This window comes from Lepidochelys kempii, chromosome 14, assembly GCF_965140285.1.
Source record: "Lepidochelys kempii isolate rLepKem1 chromosome 14, rLepKem1.hap1, whole genome shotgun sequence".
Lineage (NCBI taxonomy): Eukaryota > Metazoa > Chordata > Testudines > Cheloniidae > Lepidochelys > Lepidochelys kempii.
This window is the reverse complement of record NC_136393.1, coordinates 4364444-4386755: the sequence shown is the minus strand read 5'-3', so window position 1 is coordinate 4386755 and position 22312 is coordinate 4364444. Positions and strand designations below refer to the sequence as shown.

Sequence of the window (22312 nt, the reverse complement as noted above, 5' to 3'; positions counted from 1 at the left end):
CTTGCTATCTTTTAGGCAGCGGGGTCTGGGAGGCTCCAGGAGCACATATCCATTGAATTCCCCCCAGCTGCAGCAGGATTGGGGAGCAGGGGACGTGTGTGTTTTGGTGGATGCGAAGAGAGTGTGTGTCTCACTAGATCCATGAAGACAGAGCAAGTCCTAAGGACAACAGCAGGGGTTACAAGCGGTAAATCCCAGTTCATGGTGACAGGGCAATGAAAAGAGAGTCCTGTTTCCTTTTCAAATGAGGTTGAAAGCTTCAGAGCAAGAAGAAATTGGTGCAGTCAAGTAAGATTCAGTCTTCTAGAGCTCTGGCGGTTGTGCACAGTTCTGCAATAATTTTAAAGTTTACTATCTTGCGCATGGCAACCTTGGAGAAATCAGCCTCCCCATTCCACAATGGAAAGAATATCCAGAAATGATACATTCTGAGATCTTTGGTCCTTCTGAACTTTCCACTTGAGGACTTTAAAGCTGTCCACAAAAGCCAACTTCATCGAACCAGAAGTAAATAAAATATTAATCCAGCATTTGTACAGTCCTTGTCATCTCAAAAGGACGGCAGAGTGCTTTACAAAATGTACCACCCCTCCTGCATGGACTATCTGTGTGGACTGAATCCTTGATTGCTGTATTTAAAGCATAAGTCCCTACCACTTGAACTAACACACTAGGTCCATTAGCTTAGAAGCAGTAACAGACTTACAGAGCTCCTTATAAAGCAAAGGAGGACTAGTGGCACCTTAGAGACTAACCAATTTATTTGAGCATAAGCTTTCGTGAGCTACAGCAGCTCATGAAAGCTCATGCTCAAATAAATTGGTTAGTCTCTAAGGTGCCACTAGTCCTCCTTTTCCTTTTGCGAATCCTGACTAACACGGCTGCTACTCTGAAACAGAGCTCCTTATGTGGTCCAACCACTAAAGGAAGACAAAAGATACACAAGACTGATTGTCACTATCACTGAAATGCAGCCACCTCTGGGTGAGGAATACAGCAGTCAGGTGGGGAAAGGATACTGCATGCATTCCTCAACCTTCTGAAAATGCAACTAAATAATTATGCTGCTATCTCGCCGCCATCCTCCCTGTAAATCATTCTTATCGGTCCGATGCCCAACAAACAAGCAATAAAAAGGAAGGCTGGACTGAAAAGCTTATATAACTGCTAAATGACAGCTGTACTCTGCCACGATTGGCTTCCCTGAGCATACTAGAGATATGGGCCAGCTTGCTTTCATCCGAAGAGACTGTATTTAAGCAATAAACCCTAGCCATGGTTTAGCAGAGTAACAAAACAAAAACAAAGGCACTGTGGATTCCACATTTGTCATTCGGCAACTGTTTTCCAAACTACCAGCTCTGGCAACTGAAGCTAAGATCTGGAAGTCAAGTCTCTTCTTCTGTAGAATCTCAGTTAATCCTAGACCAACCAACATCTATGTTGTGCAGAGCTAGAGTGCTATCGACTTGGAGACCCCAGGCACCCTTCAGAGATAAGCCACAAGTTAATGCTCCTCGAAGATGAAAGCAACCCACGCTGCATCTCCGGTATGCTCAGGGCAGGCTGCCAGGCAGTTGAGAGAGCCAGAGTTCAGCCATCCTGGACAAGTTATGTAACAGTTTCACGCAGGTGTTGGAGCTGACTGCCCCATTTACTGCTTTTTCACTGCACACTGGAGAGAAGGAGAGAGGTGAAGGCCCGTCCCAAGTGACCAGCTGAGCCAGATTCGCTAGTCCTGGCAGTTTCCATTCAAAAAATCAGACACACTGGAGATCTCCAGGCAAACCACGCCTCATGCTTGGGGAGCCAGTTAAGCAACTGGTGCTATGGTCTCCCTGAGTTAGGAACTCACCTGGGCGAATGGTGAAAGCGAAGGGGCTTAGAAGTCAGGAACAAAATGCATCTGTGTCTGTGGCTCAGCCCATGGCCCCATTCAATCCAAGGAGAATGTATAGGCAGGACAAGCTATGAGAGAGAGAAAAGAGCCTCAGTTCTCTGCCCCTGGTGGCTACTATCCACCAAGACAGGGTTACACACTGCCTCTGGGATTTCATCCTCTCTGTCCACTTGCCATTACTGTCCATTGATTTGGCAGCAGGATGCTATTGACCCTAGCCCTCTACCATCGCTTCCCTTTCTCCCAGGGTCCTTCTATCCACGCTCAATAGATACTCCTCATGCCCTAGTCAAGTCAGCCAGGGGTTTTAAAGAGAGTGGCTAAGACAGAAACTTGCCTAACAACCAGAACCTGCCCTTAGGGTAGCACTCTAGGAGGGAACTGAGGCACTGAAAAAGTATACACCTAATTAGGCCCCTTTACCTATCACTGGTAGATTAATCTTGCAACAGGGAGGAGGGGAAGGCCGCACAAGGAGGGAATTTGCTGCACACCCCAATGTGGAAATGCTCTGGAGCATCATCCTGCACCTATTCTACGTTACAAGAGGTTAGCCACCAGGGGACAATGGTCATGACCCCATGGTCTTCTACCATCTCACTGGGGTCGGTCTTGAATGCCAAGTTTAGTCCTCACTGCCCTGGTCACCTGCTCTTTCTGGGGCAGCAGCTGCCAGTGTCCTTAGTCTAATGGGAGCAAACATTTGGTTCTCTCTCCTTGGCAAACCATGGCATTGAGTGACAGCATTCAGACACTATTTAATTCCTTAGATCACGGGACGGCGGAGGTAGTTTGGGAGAGAAAAAGGCAGGAGTGGGGAGATGGAAACTGCAGGGGAAATTCCGCAAGGGGAGATGAAATGGAGCTGCAAGACTATCCTGACAGGTTAACAGACAGGTAATATTCCAGCAGTGTTTGCTTCACCAGCTTAGCTCCTGGTGCAGCCAGCATGAAGGCCGAGAGCCCCACCAGAAACCGCGAAGGGGAGAGTTCAGCACAATCACCAGCGCTGGCAGCTTTGCTCACTTGGCCGTGAGCCTCTGCAAGGCTTTCGCCTAAAAAAAAAAAAAAAAAACCCTCACCACCAGGATTCAGACCCCAACAGCTTCCAGCCCAACCAAGCTGCCAATTCAACAAGATCACATTAGTCACAGTGGTCAGGCGGAAGCAGGGAGCCCTGGGTGCCAACCCCAGTGCTGACACCCAAGGGTGCTCCAACAATCTGTATAGTGGGGGGGCTGAGAGCCATTGATTCAAACTGTAAACCCTGGATAGGATGGAAACCAAGCCAATGGGTGCGGCAGCACCCCCAGTTCCAGCACCTATACGGACCCCCATTCTCTGCAAGACTTTAAACCATTGCCACTGCAAGCTCCTTGGGGCACAAGTCTTTTCCTTCCCATATCTGTAAAGCATCAAGCACAATGTGGTGACTGTTAAACAATTTAACCTCCCTGCACTTCAGCTTACTCATCTAAGAGGCGGTTCTGGTTATAAAATGGCATGCCCATCCTAGTCGGCTGCTGGGAGGCAGCTTATTCATAGTAATGAAGTGCTGGAAAGTCCTCATACCAGAGGCACTAGACACAATGGGTGCCAGGCATTAGGAGAGCCACACTTCACATGGAGGGTTAACAAATGCTCAATCCGGGTTATAAGCATGGTGTAGACCGAGTGGAAGGTGTTCTATAGATCGTTACAGTCCAACAGATTGATTTTAACCACTGAAACATTCGAGTACCCATTTATTAGAATCATCTAATAATAATTTATTAACCCTTTGTAAACTATTTATGGATGTATGCCCTGAACAGACCATCATTACTGATCAGTTCATGTGGCGACCACAGCGTTAGAAAGCGAAGGGCAATTTGATTCTTTAAGATGATTCAGAAAGTAGCGATCAAAACCACCACAGTTCTGTTGGCCTTCTGGATCCCCCAGGCTGGATTACCAAGTGTTGTTTAGAGTTTGCAGCATTGCGGTAGCTGTATTGGTCCCAGGATATTAGAAAGAAATATTCTGAAGACAGATTGTACAATTTTTTAGAGAGTTACTGGGTGGGGGGGGGAGAATCACTGTGGTTTAAAAAAAAAAAAAGTGAGTGACACCCGTCAGTTCTTCTTGTCCCATAGCTCCTGCACAGTGCTTTAAAACACACATGGGTGAGTGTCTGGGCAATGCAATCACAAACTGCTTTTAAAGAATGCACACACCGAATATTCAAACTTCGGAAACCCTTGTGTCTGTCGCACAGAGCCATAAAGTAATTCCTGGAGATATCGATGCCCAGACTTAACACTGTATTTCCTCTAAACCTGAAATTCCCAGTACTACATAGATGCAGGCCACATTTCATGTTTTCTGCTGCTCCCCAGACTCAGCCCCACTTTGGTTTTCTACAGTGGCCTCACCTGATACGCTCCTCTCCAGTATTCTATGGATTACATGTAGCCCCTAGGACATCTTTGCCACTAGCTGTAACAAAATGCCTGTTGAAAAATGAACTGTGAAACAACTTCAGGCCATGGCATTTTGAGGGTTGGATCATAAAACACACTCTTGTTCCGGGCTCCACATGGGCTCATAGGCACAGAGAGGAGAGAGACAGACATTGTTGTTCCTGCAGAAGGGAGCTGGGTTTAAAGAATGGTTTGCTAGGGCACAATTGCACTTGAGAGGTGAAAGATCTCACAGTGACAGTGGGAAAATCATCCATAAACCGACAGGCCTCAAACACCATCCTTTGTAAATCCATGCAGTTGTGTCACTTTAAACCACCTTATGCAACAGGCACAAGAAGCCTCACGGAGCAAGTTTCAGACATCAGAGAAACCACCCTAGTTTTATAGGCATCTGGATGAGTCAAGGTCAGTGATGGGAAGTTAGTTCAAAAGGTGCGGTCTCCATCTTTACCTTTGTTGCCAACACAACCACCCAAATTCAAGGTGTGCTCTCATACACGGAGAAACTAACACACACACAAAACCTCCAACTGTAGCCTGATCAGCAGGACCCGACCCGGAGACCAAATATTGTCTCAGCAGGAGCTACCAGCCTTGTTGCCGTGACTGAAAGTAGAGGAATGATTGCAAGACCATTTCTGACCATTTTTGTTGTTCGAATTATTTCACTGGAAAATTTCAAACAATTTGTTCCTGGTTTCATGGTTCTCCCTTCTCCAGTGCGGGGAAAAAGGGTGAAAGAAAAATAGACAGGGGGAGGGGACCCAAACAAACTGAAGAAAGTTACTTTTGATTCTATTTCAAAAAAAGTTGTTTTGGTTTTTTTTGGAATAAAATGAAATACTTCAGGAAGTTTTTCTGAACCAAAATGACACCCGTCCCCACCCCTTTATTTTCCTCTAGAAAAAACAAACAAAAAAATGTAAATTAAATAAAAAAAATAATATTAATAAATAATAATTTTATATTTTCCAGCCATCCCCACTGGGACTTCTTATCCAGCTTATCTTAACTAGTTCTCTCAACCTGGGCAATAGAGATTGGGATCCTTTTGTCGCCACCTGGCTCAGGTAGTTTTGATGAGAACCGGCTGCACAATCCCTTGTTGGCTTAACAATGGGAAGGGGTCCCCAGTTACAGATGAGTGATTTAAAGGTACCTTCAGGGTGGTGAACATAAAACACCTGTATCAGACTCTGGGTTGTCGCTGTCGTGCTATCACCATATGGCATGACATGTGCCCTGACGATTTATCTCCACGGGGGCTATTCCCAATATTCCCTGCTGGAACACTTACAATAAAACCCAATTTAAAATGAACCAGGAGTGCAAAAGCTACAATTCGATGATAAAACACAATACAGGAACAAGCAGGTGTCTTGTACTGACAAGGATGGAGGTCACTCATACATGATCTAAGCAATCCATAGCCTGCTTCCTTTGCTTTACAGGTCCTGCATAGTTTGCTTTGAAAAGACATGTTTTACTAGAGATTGTAGGGCGGAAGGGAACCTGCTCTTAAATGCAGTCATAAATTTGCCTGAACTTTGTTTTCAAACATTTGTTGGGTTATTTCTCCCCCACACACCCTCAATGAAGATAGAATTTATGACTTGTCAGAGGAGTCGCTTTGCAAGCAGGAGGGAAAGAAAAAGCAAGAGCCCTCAGGACAGTAAGATTTGCCAGGTAAAAGTCGATGAGAAAATAAACACTGCTCTGGAAAAAAAAAAAAAAAAAAGGGTGTCAAGGTTTTAAAACAGCTGCGCTGGGCTGCGCCAGAGGTAAGCCCCGCCAAGCAAGGCAGGGAGAGCGGTTAAATATCACTCCACCTAGGGCACTCTCATGTGCATCATTTGCCCTTCGGAAGTTTCTCTCCTCCTCCACCCTGTCTGGCCTAGTAAAATGCCCTTGCCCTTCCCCTTCCCCCCGCCAGCTGGCATGCCCCACCCCTTCGCTCCTTTTATTTTCATCCTGCTCTAGACGACAACAATCTTCCTGGTGGGGGCATCTGAGCTGGGTTTGTGGTTACGGCTCTGGCCGGCTGCTCAGGAGACCTGGGCTCAATAACCGCAGGTTTCCTGCATCGGCACTTGCATCGGCAAGTGACTTGAAAGTCCAGGCTTTAGGTGCTTTTGAAGAATCCCACCCTTCATCGGTCTGTGCATTAGGATTGTCCCCTTGTTCCAAATGAGGGAACTCCCTCCCGACCCCCAGAAAAATACTGCGGAGGCAACCTCATTAGTCTTTGGAAGGGGACGGGAGCCTCAAAAGTAGACTGAGAAGCTCAGAGCACCTTTTTAGTGCTTCACGAGTAATAATATGCCCATGCGGATATTTCAGCAGTGCCTTTCATGCGGGTCCCCGATATTGCAGGCCCAGACACTCCGGGGTATTTAGGGGTCTAACTCCCACTGATTTTAATTGGAGCTAAGCACCTAAATACCTTTGAGGATCTGGGCTCAGTGCTTGCAAGAGCTCTGCTTTATTCGGTGTCTAGTTCCACTTTGCTGCGCATAACATCCCACCAGACCCCGGGCCCAGCCCACACCCGATGTGGGAAGCTCAGCCCTTAAAGGCACAGTGCCCCAGTACCACCCTTTTCATCTGGGGAGTCCCAGAGCACTTTGCCACTACACAGCAAGCCTCAAGCCACTGCCATCCCTACGAGAGGAGCAATTTTATTTTCTCCCCATCTTACAGACCAATAAAATGGGTTGCAATTGATCCCTGTGCAGAGGGTCAGCCAGCCAAGGGCTTTGGTACCATTTATGCACTCAGCATAGCAGACCCTTCTGAGCAGGAGTCAATTGCTCCCAGAGAGGCCTGCTGATTTTTCAAGGCCAGAAGGCGTCAGGAAGAGAACCCAGGCACTAGCTTGGATTCCTGTATTTTAGCCACTATACCATGAAGCTTTCCAACTTGCCATCAGCTGGCACAGACGCAGCGTGCTACACGTTGGGGGTAAAGCTACTGAAGACAAACACCAGCATGTTATGGTAGCTGCTGCCTGCAAGGACGATAAAAGTTTTGTATTTTTAAGCAACTTTCCATGGCTCATTTGCCACAAAAAAAAAAAAAAAAAAAACACGAAGGAGCAAACTCCAGCTTTCACTGCAAGGTGTTTGTTTCTGTTTACCTAGAAATCAACATAACCCTGTTGAAATGGATCTCATCACGTGGCAAGAAGGGAAAGTTACCTGCTCCACCTCATTGTGCAAAGCAGAGAACTGGGAGACAGCACCACATTTCCCAGTCAAACCAACCTTCGATCTTTACTCAGCATATTCCTGGGCTCTGGCACTCCCCAACCGCCACGGTAAAGGGTTCTGCTGTGCCACAGACTTCCTGTGTAACCTTGGGCTCTGCAATTCATTTTCCCCACTTGTAAAAGGAGAGTAAAAGCTAAAAAGTATCATTTGCCTGCCTGCCAGGGGAGGGGTGACAGAGACAGCAATACTTTTACAAAGGGCTTTGAAACCACGGCTGAGAAAGCGTGAGAAAAAACAGACCGTACTGGAGTCGGTTTTACGGTGAAGAAATTCAGGCCGAGTCATGGAGTTGCAGCACTTCGTTCCCAGATTCAGGAAGAGCATTACAGATACCGACCTTGTTCCTGGGAAGGGATTAAAAACTGGCTCAAAGAGGGCCTGGATGACTCAGGGAGCTGGTCATGGGGCACAGAACCTTTCATCTCAAGGTTACCATCCAGCCTCCAAACCAATCCAGCCCAGGCTGGTAGTGTTGGGGAAATCATCCAGCTGCCGTTTAGTAGCCTAGCAAGGTAAGTTCCGTGTAGGAAAGCGGTCTCCTCCATGCACGCGATACCATTTCACTGGTGTCCAACCAGTTGTGCACCAAAAACAAAACAAAACCTTGCACAGGTTCTTTTTGGAAAAATCTGTCCCTAAAAGCACATTTTCCCCATGTTGAGAGGGCAGGAGTTTTCCTTGCCCTTTAAGTCACTCTCCTCTCTCCCTCCCATGCCCACTCTCTGGGATAGTGATTTCATAATCTTAGGCACACAGTGTAAGAACAAAAACTGACAATGTTGCACATTAAAGCCCAGTCACAGAAGGGATATGGGAAAGCTTTGCCCTGCACAATACTAATAAATTAATAATAATAATGAAAAAAAAAGCCAGGGCTAGAATAACTGAATCATAGAAATGCAGGGCTGGAAAGGACCTTGAGAGGTCATCCAACTCCTGCCCCCTATCCTGAGGCAGCACCAAGTAAACCTAGACCATCCCTGGTAGGTGCTTGACTAACCTTGAAAACGTCCGATTCACCCCCTAACCACAACCTCCCTTAGTCTATTCCAGAGCTAAAACTACCTTCGTAGTTAGAAAGTTTTACCTATTATGACAGGTTTCAGAGTAACAGCCGTGTTAGTCTGTATTCCCAAAAAGAAAAGGAGGACTTGTGGCACCTTAGAGACTAACCAATTTATTTGAGCATAAGCTTTCGTGAGCTACAGCTCACTTCATCGGATGCATATGAAGTGAGCTGTAGCTCACGAAAGCTTATGCTCAAATAAATTGGTTAGTCTCTAAGGTGCCACAAGTCCTCCTTTTCTTTTTACCTATTATGTAACCTAAATCTCCCTTGCTGCAGATTAAACCCAAGCCTTCTCATCCTATCACGGAGAACAATTGATTGCAGTCCTCTTTATAACAGCCTTTCACATATTTGAAGACTGTTGTCAGTCCCTCCTCAGTCTTCCTTTTCTCAAGACTAAAACACATCCCGTCTTTTTAACCTATCCTGACCTATCACTTTTGTTGCTCTCCTCTGGAATCTCTGCAATTTTGTCCACATCATTCCCCAAGTGTGGTACCCAGAACTGGAAACAATACTCCAGCTAAAATCTCACCAGTGCTGAGCAGAGTGGGACAATTATCTCCCTTAACTTACAACACAACACTCCTGTTAATACACGCCAGAATGATAGCAGCCTTTTTTGCAATAGCAGGACGCAGACAAGATGTATTCAATTGGCAATATAGGATAACCCCCAGATCCTTTTCAGCAGCATTACAGCCTAGCCAGTCAGCCCCTCATTTTGTAGTTGTACATTCGGTTTTTCATTCCTAAGTGTAGTACTTTGAGCTTGTCTTTATTGAATTTCACCTGGTTAATTTCAGACCAATTCTCTAATTTGTCAAGGCCATTTGAATTCTAATCCTGCCACCCAGAGTGCTTGCAACCCCACCCAGCTTGGTGTCATCTGAAAGTTTTATTAGCATACTCTCCACTCCATTATCCAAATCTTTAATAAAAGCATTGAATAGTACTGGACCCAAGACTGATCCCTGCAGGACCCCACTAGATATGTCCACTCAGTTTGACAGCAAACCATTGATAACTACTCTTTGAGTATGGTTTTTCAACCAGTTGTGCACCCACCTTGTAGATCACATTTCTCTAGTCTGCTTTGCGAATGTAATTGGGGACTGTGTCAAAAGCCTCATTAAAATCACAATAGATCATGTCTACTGCTCCCCCCACCCCGATCCCCTCTAGCCTCACTCAAAGCTAGCGTGGGTCTGCCTAGACAGGCCATCCAGATTGCAACGTATCCATTGTAGAACTCAAGGGTGCTCTTGTGGTTTGGGCACCAGACTAGAACTGAGGAGATCTGGGTTTCACTCTTAGCTAGGCCACAAATTCTGTTTGACCTTGGGCAGCTCCGTTCCTCTGCGCTTTGCTTTCCCAGCTGTAAAATGGAAACACTACAACTTCCTCCCCTGCCCCCTCCCACCCCTTTTCTAGTCATAGAATCATAGAATATCAAGGTTGGAAGGGACCCCAGAAGGTCATCTAGTCCAACCCCCTGCTCAAAGCAGGACCAATTCCCAGTTAAATCATCCCAACCAGGGCTTTGTCAAGCCTGACCTTAAAAACCTTTAAGGAAGGAGATTCTACCACCTCCCTAGGTAACGCATTCCAGTGTTACACCACCCTCTTAGTGAAAAAGTTTTTCCTAATATCCAATCTAAACCTCCCCCACTGCAACTTGAGACCATTATTCCTCGTTCTGTCATCTGCTACCATTGAGAACAGTCTAGAGCCATCCTCTTTGGAACCCCCTTTCAGGTAGTTGAAAGCAGCTATCAAATCCCCCCTCATTCTTCTCTTCTGCAGGCTAAACAATCCCAGCTCCCTCAGCCTCTCCTCATAACTGCAAATAGTCTAACTGCTATTGTAAACCGTTTGAGGCAGGGTCGGTCTCATGCTACGTACTGACACCGTTTCAGTTCTGCAGTGAAGCTCTGAAGCCTTCAGGTCCTCCTTTTGGACGAAAACAGCACCCAAACGTTTCGTTTCTGCAGTCTATTTGCCCAGCTCAGAGTACGCTATACAAGTTCCACCGCACAGGGCCTTGTCTGCCCTTGCCCCCGTTAAACTATCCATGTGGCTGCACCAGCCGTGACCTCTAAGCGTCGGCGAGAGTGTGCAGGATTTCGGCTGGACCAAGCGAGCTGGGATTTAACTGGGAAATAAAGTGACGTTGGATCCCAGTTAACAGCTTTGTGGAATAAATCTAAGCAGGCATCACTCTCTCCATTCCTATAATGCAGCTGGAGCCATTTCAAAACGGGGGAATATATATTTTCATATGCAGATGTGAGTGATCACAAATACTAATAAAAAAACGCAAACAATTCAGAAGGAAAGTCTCTTGGCAGGGTTTCTCCTGGAGCCGTGGGGCTGGCTTTGTTTATGGGCTAGAGGAAGTGGTAACCGCTCCTGTTTGTTCTTCTAAAGAGAAAGCTTCAGTGTTTTCATTTCTCTGTCTGAAGCCCTGGAGATTTTGCCTTCAATGAATCAGAATTGCTCCCCTCCAGATTCAGCCCCCTGCCCCCGAGCTTTTTGTTGGACCCCTTTCTCCCTCCTGAAAAAGGAAATGTAGCAAGAAGCAGATATTTCTGTTCCTAGAAAATATCACTTGAGAGCGCATTTCATAAGCCAGAAGGACGCATTGTAGCTCCCACCACACACAAGACCAGCTGGGCAGAATCTTTCCAGGGAAGGGTAAATACATTAAAGTAAACTCCCTTGCAATATCAAGCCACATGAGGGAGCGCGCAGTAGGCCCAGATAAAAAGCAGTAGGCCAGCTTTCCAGCTGAGGACTCAACTCCAACTGAAGTCAATGAAAACTGAGTGGTAGTTATTTGCATTAAAGTTGTACCTAGCCAAGATCTGTCCCTGCTGGGCTAGGCTCTGTACAAACATACAAGCCTGGTCTACATACAGAAGCTGCATTGATTTAACTTAAGGTGTGATTTTGAACGGATCTGGTTAAACCCAGCTGCAAAATCCAGTGTGAACATTCTTATTTCAGTTTTCAAGTGGCTTATTTCAGTTCATTTTAAGCCAGCTTCTAGATAACAGTTTAAGCATCCTGTTGCTTTGAATTGGGTTCAAAGTCACACCTGCTTGTGGACAAGTTCATAGGATAAGACTGTTGCTCACAACAGAGGCTATCTAAATAGAAAAGGCACGTGGTGGAAGGGGAAACTGAGGTACAAAGGGCTGAATTGATTTGCCCAAGTGACAGAGCTGGGACTAGAACCTGGGTCTCGGTCCATTGCCCTCACCACTGGTCCATAGTCCCTTTGAGAGGTCTATGTTGTTTTGAAGAGAACCATATCCACACAAGACACAGGTAGGTAAATGAGCCTATCACAAGAGGTCAGCTGTTGCAATGCTTTAAACTTCCCTTTCTGTCTGTGAATCAGTCAGTCCCTTCCTCCATCCATCCAGTGGGAAAGTCCCAACTAGAAACAAAGAAAACAACTCCATGGTGGCAGGAAGGAACTTTTATTCGAGGGTCAAACTTTAAAACAAAGCAAACAAACAGTCTCCAGTTTCATTCCATCTACTCCAGGTTTATCGGTACAGTACAGGAACGAAATCACCATGGAAATCCAGCTCCCGGGTTTGGTAGCGCCTCTGGAATTTGCATATGTAATTTACAAATGCAATCAGCTAAGAATATCAACAAGACAGACCGTACAGTGAAGTCTTTCCGTATGAATGGCACCTAGTGAGCTATCCCTTGGCTTCCAAAGAGCAGAACTGAAGTCCAGAGGCCGGATTCTGTCTCCAGCATAAATCTGGAGTAACTCAGTGACATTACTCTAGATTTACCAAGATCAGAATTCGGCCCTTTTCCTCTGACTAGCAAGCAGGACTGGAAGGGACTATCACAAGCCTCTGTACGTAAAGATTTGAGAGCACAAGTCAAAATCTGCTCTCTTCACAGGAGCCAGGAATTTTAGATTTTTTTAAGAAAAGTTACATCTTTAAAACTCACCATCCAGGATGGCTGGAGGTAGGGTGACCAGACAGCAAGTACAAAAAAAAAAAAAAATTGGGATGGGGGTGGAAGGTAAATCGGGGCTTATATGGGCGCCTACTATTGGGACTGTCCCTGTAAAAATCGGGACATCTGATCACTGTAGCTGGAGAGTGTGTTTCCTAAAGTAATGGGCAACAGGGGAAAGGACTTTTCCAAATTAAGGAGACAGCGCAAAAATTAGACTGAGGGGAACTGGAGTTTTTTTTACAGTTCGGAAATTCCCTGTTGAATGTGGCCTCTATCCTAAACACCCAACTGCCTCGATCATGCAAAGGGCTCAGAGAGGCAGAGTAACCAGGGGCTACTGAGGCCAGCTCCCTCTGGTTTGCTTTCACTGGGCAAGCGCTTTCTGGAGAGGGAAGAGGGAGGGACAATATTTCAGTCACTGCTCTGGAAGGAGCCTTAGAAGTCCTGTCACCAGGAAAGTTGCCACATTTCAGCTTTTCACTGGACTGTCAGCAACAGACAGGCTGATTCATCCAGAGGCAATTCAGCCACCTCTAGACAAAAAGGTGTGTGTGTGTGTGTGTCTCTGTCTGTCTCTGCAGGGGGGTTGCAGGAGAGCAGAGACTGCTGCACACCCCCTCGGCTCTGCGTAAGGAGGAAGATTTGGGGAGGGCTTGGGAAGCAGAAGAGGAGATACTCCCAGAAGCATGTGTTTGGGTGAGGCCCATTAAAACCCCATGTCCATGTGTCAGTCACTCAGCACAGGCACGGTTGTGCGTATGACATAGGGGGGGTGGGTGTGTGTGTGTGTGTGACACACACACACACTCAGTGGCGGTACGCACTCCCATTCTAGCACATTCTATACAGCAGACAGCTACTACACAAGCACATGTGGATCCAGGTGCTGCCGAACCCCTGGCTTGAAGTAGTAACAGCCCAAATACATGGTTTCCACCTTCAACGTCCCCACTATAAAAAATGTTCCAACACCACTGCACATGGCAGGGTCCAACTCCCCAACAGGTCCCTCTTGAACGTCTTCCCTTACACCTCGTCTCTGACCCAGGCTACTTCATGACTCAGGGTCCCAACACCACTTCAGCCCCAAGTTCAGTCCCCACATCACAAATCAGAGTCACCTGGGCTGCAAGTCAGCCCGTTGGCACCTGGAGCTTTGATATTTGCCAACCGCGATGCATCCTCCATGAAGGAGCTAGAACCCACAGGGCTGGAAGGGACCCGAAGAGGTCAGCTAGTCCACCCCCCTGCGCTGAGGCAGGATTGAAGAAAGACCCCACCCACTTGCCTAATGCACTTGTCTACCTGGACGGCTGCATGTGTCAAATCTAAAAAAGAGTCAGCGCGTGTTTGTCTGGGTTTAAAATATGCCGATTTCCATTGGTGTTAAAAAACAAAACTAACCGCACCTAAATAGCCAATTCACCAGTTGTGACCGGGTGTAAGAAAGGCCCGTCACAGAGCAAAGGCCAAACCTGCGTAAGTGTCCATTAAGAGAATGACCCACAGATAACTGAGCAAGATGGAAACAAAAGTGATTCTCTAGCAAAAGCCATCTAGTGAGAGGGAACAAGCCATGGAACAGCTGCTGGTAATGGGACAGAACTGAAGCCTGGAAACTTCAGCATCAGCAAAAGCTGCTGGTCATTGTTAACTGGGACCAAAGCTGGATTGGCGATGAGGGACTGTGCCCTCCATAACACCAAGTTGCACAGACTGGCACCTAAACTGAACTCCAAGTTCTGCAAACCAGATTTCCACAGCAGCCTGAAACGCAGACGAAAAAGGAGAAATGGAGCAACACTGCCATCAAGTGGCCATTCTGTAGAACAACTAGCCGCTGACATGGCTTATGACTATTCGATTTCTCTGGGTGAATGTCATTACTGGGAAATTTCTCCTTCCACCAAAAAAATTAATGAGAAAAAAAAAAAAAGTTAGCCAGCCCTGAACATTTACAAAAAAGGGACAGTTTTAAGATAGTCAGTTCAGGGGATATATTTGCTGGATGCACACAATTCAGGATGCCATGTTTCCCAGCTGATACATAGAAGAAAGAAATTAACATTATAAAATAGCAAATATAAATTTTGTTTCTTAATCCATTATAACCTAAACATCTGCAGCCATTAAGCAAACAATACTAGTAATGGATTTAAAAAAACCAAACCAAAAAAACCAAACACATTCTTTCCTGTTAGCACAAACCTGCATGCATACCATAAAGATTGCTTGAAAGGAATATCCATTTCAATTCATAGGACATTCCAAACAAAGAAACAACAAGATTAGGTCCAGATCACACCAGTACAAAGACCAAGCACCTCAACACAAAAGTTTCTATTTCAAAGGCTCACTGTACTGGACAAAGTAAGCGGTGCCCCATCTCTCACACACACACACGTCACTTTGACTCATTACAATACGTTTCATTTTATAATGTTGGGCATAAACAGATGAAGTCAAAACACCAACATTGCCTCGATTTTTCCTGAATGTTTTGGCCTTCCTGTTCCACAGAAAATTTTTGGAATTGCCCACGGAACGGGAATTCCAGGGTGTGAGTAGCTCTGCTCATCAACTGTTACAAACCCAGCAACAAGGGCCTGGAGAAGCTCAAGAGGAGGTGACAGACTAACAGGACCCTGGACAATTAATATAAACTGAAGTAAGTTAAACCTTATTGACGTCGGGTTAATAGCTTTGGGGTCCCTTGTATTAAAAATGCAGTCGTGCAGGTGTTACTGTGGAACGGTGTGTCACTTCCTCTGGTTATCAGCCCTTTGAAGCCGTCCTCCAGAGAGGTCTGTAAATATTAGTTCAAACTAGATTCTTGAGGGAAAAGAAAACGGATTTTTGGATAAATAGGCTGCTTGTAACGGGCTGTGGGCAGTCTTCCTGATCCAACAAACGGACAGAATGTCTGGTCCATGGATGGCCTGGGCATGCCAAGGCCCCATAAGACAACTGAGTTGAAACTGTGATGACCTTGAAATCCACAATGAAAGCCCGTGGGTGGGGTGCTGAAGGACTGTTCCTGCCAGAGCCCATGTTCAGATTGGGGTGATCTCTAGTAAATTTATTCGCATGTTTTTAAATGTTTTCTCTCTGTAGTGCTTTTGCCTGAGGAATAAAATAGGTTTGCACAGAACAAGCCATGTGGCCATTGTAACTGTGGGCCGTCACAGTGTGAGTTGGCTCTGTAGAGAAAGCCAGCAGGCATGCTTGGGCAGACGGTGTCCGGGATTAACACAGCGAAGGCAGGGAATGGAGCAGCCTGGATATATCCTCCTCGCAAGGGAGCGAGACATGGGTCTCCAGCCAAGATAGACAACAGGTTGGGGAGCAGGAAACCTGAGAACAGCTGCCCTTGCTGGACCACTAAGGGAAATACAGATGCAGTTGCTCTGTGACTGAGGCATTTTGGACCAAAGGGAAAGGAGTTTGCCAGCCTCGGAGTAACCCCAGCATCAACCTGACCTCTGAAATCTCTAGCAAATCTCTTCCTTTGGGAACACCCAGGGACTGGGACAGCAGAGGGAGCTACAGGTCTGGGCTCAGGGGCATCAGCAAAACTGCATGTGTTGGGATATGGGGTGAGCCCAAGGATAGACCTGCGTTTGGGGGATGAGAGAAGGAGGTGGCCAGGCAGAGCTCCCCCAGCGGGGGAAGGCTGGAGCCAGAGAGGACCCTGCAGCATGCCTGCTTCTAGCCAGCGCTTTTCGTCTCCTCCATTGAAGAGCACTGAACAGAAATAAATAAAACGAGCATGAAGCATCAGTCTCACCCCTTCTCCCAGGCCCCAGAGAGTTACAGCAAACGCGGCCCCGAGTGCCTGCGGGGAGCTTGGCAAGGAGAGAGCAGGAACGAAGCCCGGAGCAGCCTTGCTAACACGGAGGGGCTACAGGCTGACGCACATCCAGGTTGCAATCGTTCCTCAGGCTCCTAACGGAAGATTGTTTCCTTTCAGAGGCCAGATTTCATGCCCGGCCTAGGACAGCAGAGAAAGCTCCTCTTTCGCATGCAAACAGACCCCTGGGCAAGCCAACGTGGTGGCCGTGCAACACGGGGGGCCTGCTGGATAATTTGGCCTAAAGCATTGTGGGAAGGAGAGGGGAGAACACCCCCGCTGCCCAATAAGAAGACATGAAACAGACACAAGCAAGCCAGACACACAGATGGATGAGGTGATATAATGATTTGAGTGCCCTGTACACCTGGGTTGGCATCCCAGCACTGACACCAGCTCCCGTTCTTAGGTGCTGAGCTCTACCAAACAATCTGGCCCATTGTCGCCATGTGCCTTAGTTTCCCCACTGTAAAAAAGGGGACAAGGGTACTAACCTCACAGGAGGCAGAGTGAGAGTAGTTGGGAAGATTCGGCAGTGAGCTCTGGAGGTGAAAAATATTCGTGATCAGAACCAGGGAGATTATTACATTCTCCATTGATTTCTGTCAGGGAACATCTCTGCATGGAGGTGCTAGTTAAAAGTGAAAGGGACACTACAAAGGAAAGGAAGTTTCCTAGCTGTGGAGGAGAGAAAGGGGTCTTTTAGTAGGTGCTTAGGAGATCATAGACTTCTCTCCAGACACTTTTCCACTAAGACGGCCTTGGACCACAGAGTGTCGCATAGTCGGAGCACGAAACAGTTTGATCTTCTCACCGGCACAGAGAAGGCCTTGGGGCTTAAATAAAGGCTCACAGACCCCTTGTAGAAATCACAAGTTTGGAATAAAGCGACCGTTACGGAGATCACCTGCTTTGAACGACAACCATGAGGAGCCCAGAGCATGTTCTTAGCAAGGATACAACAGCAAACCTGTGGCCACCTCAGACTCCATTGCTGTGATTGTGCTGCCAAAGACGGCTCCTCAGAATTTGACAACAGCAGGAGGGACAGAATTCCCACCCTACAGCTACAGAAGCGCCAAGGCTGGAGGAGAATCTCCCTTGGAAGGGTCTATGACACATGGCTGAGCAGTACAGCTCCCATCCAACAGAGGGCAGCAGTGCAGGCACAATCACCAGCGACAGCCATGCTCTCCATTTCCATGTGCCACATTTCAGGGAAGATGTGGACAAATTGGAGAAAGTCCAGAGAAGAGCAACAAAAATGATGGAAGGTCTAGAAAACATGAGCTGTGAGGGAAGATTGGAAAAATTGGGTTTGTTTAGTCTGGAGAAGAGAAGACTGTGGGTGGGGGGTGGCATAACAGTTGTCAAGTACATAAAAGGTGGTTACAAGGAGGAGGGAGAAAAATGGTTCTTAACCTCTGGGGCAAGGACAAGAAGCAATGGGCTTCAATTGCGGCAAGGGAGGTTTAGGTTGGACATTAGGAAAAACGTCCTGTCAGGGTGGTTAAGCACTGGAATAAATGGCCTAGGGAGGTTGTGGAATCTCCATCATTGGGGATTTTTAAGAGCGGGTTGGACAAACACCTTTCAGGGATGGTCTAGATAACACTTAGCCCTGCCCTGAGTGGAGGGGACTGGACGAGATGACCTCTCAAGGGCCCTTCCAGTTCTAGAATTCTAGGCCTGCTTTCAGCTGGACGGATCCTGGGCAGCGTTCCCAGCTGCAGTATCTACCTGCCAGGGAGCCACCTGGGGGAGGGCAGCAACCACTCGCGACAGAGAGTGTGCCGCAAGCAGGGTGGGTGCGGGGAAGAGAGGCACGATCCCTTTCGGGGTCCTTGGGCGCACGGGGTAGCAAGCACACTGCACCCCTCGTTCCTTCGGGTGGGCAAGCCTGTTCCATCGCGGTGGGCTGGCACGGAGGGGGCATGATTATGCTTCCCTTACCTTTGGTGGGTACGTTGGCATCCACCAGCTCCTTTGGTCCCCTACGCTCCTGTAATCTACACCAACCTCAAGCAGGGGTTCTGCACTCGCTCAAATGGTCTCTACTCCTTGGCCTGCCCGTCACGGGGCTATTAAACCTGGCTGTGCACACAGTCACCACGCTGCACTTAATAGCATCTTCCAAGCACCGAAGGAGGGGGAAGACCGGGGACACATGGGTAGCTGCCTTTCCCTACAGTGAAGGCTCCTTCCTGGCTGGGCTGCGCCAGATGGACTCTCTGTTGACTCTGCTCAGCTTGAATACGCAGGAATTCTAGCTGGGCCCCACCACACCCTCCAGTGCAGCTGGCAGGGGCCCCCAGCCACCTTTATGAGGGTCACCGGTGCTGACTAGTGAGCAGAACACCCAGATCCCCCACATCTCTGTTCTCCAGTCCCCCCATCAATCTCTCTGCCCAGGCCCTGATCGCCTCTGGCCTTCCCAACTGTAAGCCCCTCTCTTCCGAGCTTCTACTTTCTCCCCCTTCGAATCCAGCCAGAGAGCTGCACCAGCAAGTGTCTCCCTTGCCTGCACTTAACCCGGGGATGAGCGGATATCGCGGCATGCCGGTGCGGCCGCAGAGCGCGGGGGAAGGCGAGACGCTGGCTGGCAGGGGAGCAGAACAGGCTCTTGTTGCTGTGCGATGTAACGTTTAAATAGAAGTCCTTTAAGAGTTAAATACAAGCTCCCCGGCTCTTAATACAAATACAGATGCACACAGGCCTCTGCCCATATCGAACCCCCCTTAGCTGCCCTAACCTGCGTCACACCTTCAAGCTCCTGCACCGGTTGCCTCCCTGCCCCACCCAGCATGCATAAGCCCCCACCCATCTCCCGCTTCCCTCTCCGGCTCTGCTCCAGGGAGCCCCCTATGCCTGCAGGGGACGCAGCAGGCAGAGCTGGAGGGAAACAAGTCTTTGTCGAAACGTACGAAGCAGCCAGCCTCACGTGGACACTCTGCTCTCTGGGGACCATCTTCAAAGGCAAAGAATTAAAAAAAGGGGGAGGCACGTTCCTACCTGGGGTTAACGAACGCATGCTAAAGAGGCAGCGAAGATGCGGCAGCTCAGCAGCTCCAGTTCCACCGTAGGCTTGAGCTTGGTGAGCAGGTCCAGCGGCCATGTCATCGCTGCTCTTTTAACCCGTTCGCTAGCCTGAGTTAAGAACACACCTCCCCACAGCCTGTGCAGACATACCCTTCGCCTCACCGCAGCCAGCGTAGCCGGCCTCTTCCCAGTCTAGGCCACCCCTGAATCCTCCTCCCCTCTCTTCCTCCAGCTCCACGCCTCACGATTCACCGAGATCCTGCCCCGCGCCTGGCCCCCAAACCTACCAGATCAACACACCCCTCCTCCCCGCAAGAACAAAACCACCCCCAATATTTCAGATGAACAAGCCACACGCTTGAGCCCAGTCCCCACCCTTCAGCTATTTGCAATCTATGTACTCTTCACAGGAGGTGCCTTGTCTTTGAATTTCTGTTACCCACCTAGCACCTTTTGGGCCATGTATCCATAATAATTCATTCAAGAAGCTACCTGAGGTATCTAGAATGGCCCCCCATTACTATAATAACCGATCACCTCACAAGGACTGATCCTCACAACACCACCACAAGAGAGGTTGGGAATTGCTATTATCCCCATGTTATAGGCAGGAAGCTGCAGCCTAAAGAGACAGACTAGCCCAAAGCCACACAGGAAGACTGTGGTGGACAGGAACTTGAACCCCGGACTCCCAAGTCCCAGGCTAGAGTCCTAAGCACTGGGCCAAAGATAAACCCCCTAGAAATGACGCTACCAGAGAAGCAAGTGCTCCATAGTGCCCTTGCTTCAGCCATTCATCCCCCAGAGAGCTAATCTGCTCACAGACCACAGCCTGCCACCAAACAGGGCCCAGCCACAAGGTCTCACTCAAGCTCTCCTCACTGGGCCACCCAACTGAAGCCACCAAGGAAAGCTTGAAAGGAATCAGACACACCAGTTCCTCCTGCCCCTTGCTTGCTTCTATGCCCTGAAGGATGTTACCTTGCAACAGCAGCATTTGCAGAGAACCCCAGCCCTGAGGCTTTTAATCTCAGGGGTGCAGGAGGGCAAGATTTTCCTCTCTCTAAGAGAGTGCAAAGAACACCCACCAGGTGGCAGCACACGCCAACAAGAGCCACCACCACCACCCAAGTGACCCAAGTGTCCTGACCGTGGGTCACCAGTTTGAGGCTATTCCCTCGGGCAGCCTCCAAATGGTAGAAGCTTGTGGAATTCAATAAGCAAATAAAACCAGTGCGTAAAGTTGGCTAGAAAGAGGAAGCGTCTGTACTGGGACTACAAAAGGCGCCGTTTGCAGGGCTGAAAAATAAAAGAGTTTAAACCAAACCCTCAAAGCCAGCCTATTTTCAACTGGGAGCAGAGAGCAGCAGGAGAGCCAGGGAGGGCAGGGACAGACCAGATCAGAGTAATTAAAGAGCAATTTACGCATCAGAAAGTTTATAAACCAGAGTCTTGTTTATAAACTCCAGTTTTATTGGGTCCACTCTAATCAACCCCTACCTTCCCAAAGATTCGCCAAAGCAGTTTTAAAATGTCTCCACTTGTGTCACTCCTGCCCCCTCCCCAGGGAGGCTTCGTTATGGGTGAAACAGGGCTCGGCATTGGAGAAATTCAGGATGGATGGCAGGAAGAGACTTGGGTTTAATTCTTCTAGTGATGCCCCCTCATTCTGCTGCAGTTTCCCTCCCCCTTACATCCCCATCAGCCAGGTCCTTCTCCATAGATCAGTTCATCTGGACAGCTCTTTAATGGCTCACGGAGGCTTGCGCAGCTGGGGCTCACCAACGGCCATACACACAGCAGTTTCGGGGTATTGCTCTTGCCAGCTCAGCCACAAATCGCTTTCCTCACCCCTGCTTGAAGAGTGCTAGCGAGCACAAGTGGGATTCTTCAAGCCCCAGGTTTCCTCTGCCAGGCAGCTCTGGGCACTTACTGACTTCAGCTACTCTAGGTGAGAGCCAATCCCCTTAATAAGCACCCACCACCAAACGTCCCAGTGGCCGATCCTGGCTCTCTTAACTCCCTCGCATGCCACCAGTGCTGCCCGTGGGCAAACATGCAGTATTGCATTGAACGCAGGTGCCGCAGTGCCGCCCTCCTCTGTAACTTACCTGCCCCACCACCATTATTCCCCCACTCTTTCACTTTAGCAAGCCACAGGGACCCCCATCCACAGACCTGCCCCTTTGGGAAGTTATATAAAACCCTCATATCCTTTCAGAGCGGGACGGGCATTTCTACAGCTCGACTCACAGGAGTGCCCTCTGCCTGCAACCAGGAGGCCACGGAAGGCTTTGGAGCAAGGTGGCCTTGAATAGCGACAGCAGCATTGTACCGTATGATGCTGTGTAGTCACCTGTGTGTTAGCTTTAGATAAAGAACATGTGATACCTTGTGGGGCCTTCACCCCACACTGAGAGCAGAGAAATAAATGCTTCAATATCATTCTGTGCTCTTGAAGGGCTGGAGAATTCCAGCTCCACTCTCTCCAACCTGAACCCTCCCTGCCCCCCTCCCCACACACACACACACACACACGGCCTAGGAAAACAGCCAGCCGCTGCGAACTGCAGCTCTATACGCCAGCCTGTTAAGTTCTTGCAGAGATGCAAGATGCAAACGCTTGGGGTCACTCCTGTCTGCACAGCCAACGCAGCCTGCAAAGCAGCCACAGAGCAGCCTGGAAGAGGCAAGTCCATGTGCAGGAGCCCAGCTGCACCATGA

At 48.3% G+C, this 22312-nt stretch overlaps 1 protein-coding gene across 8 annotated transcripts in view; it reads right to left on the bottom strand.

Moving 5' to 3' along the window:
* The window catches only part of SLC39A11 (solute carrier family 39 member 11), a 404617-nt gene that overhangs the window by 67775 nt on the left and 314530 nt on the right, over nucleotides 1-22312 (bottom strand). Inside the window, exon 10 of one of the 8 annotated variants that reach the window (XR_012154971.1) lies at nucleotides 1856-1968. The exons of the other annotated variants lie outside the window; for them this stretch is intronic. The gene's annotated coding sequence lies outside the window, so the exon portion shown is untranslated. The remainder of the gene's footprint in view (nucleotides 1-1855; nucleotides 1969-22312) is intronic. 8 annotated transcript variants of the gene reach the window in all.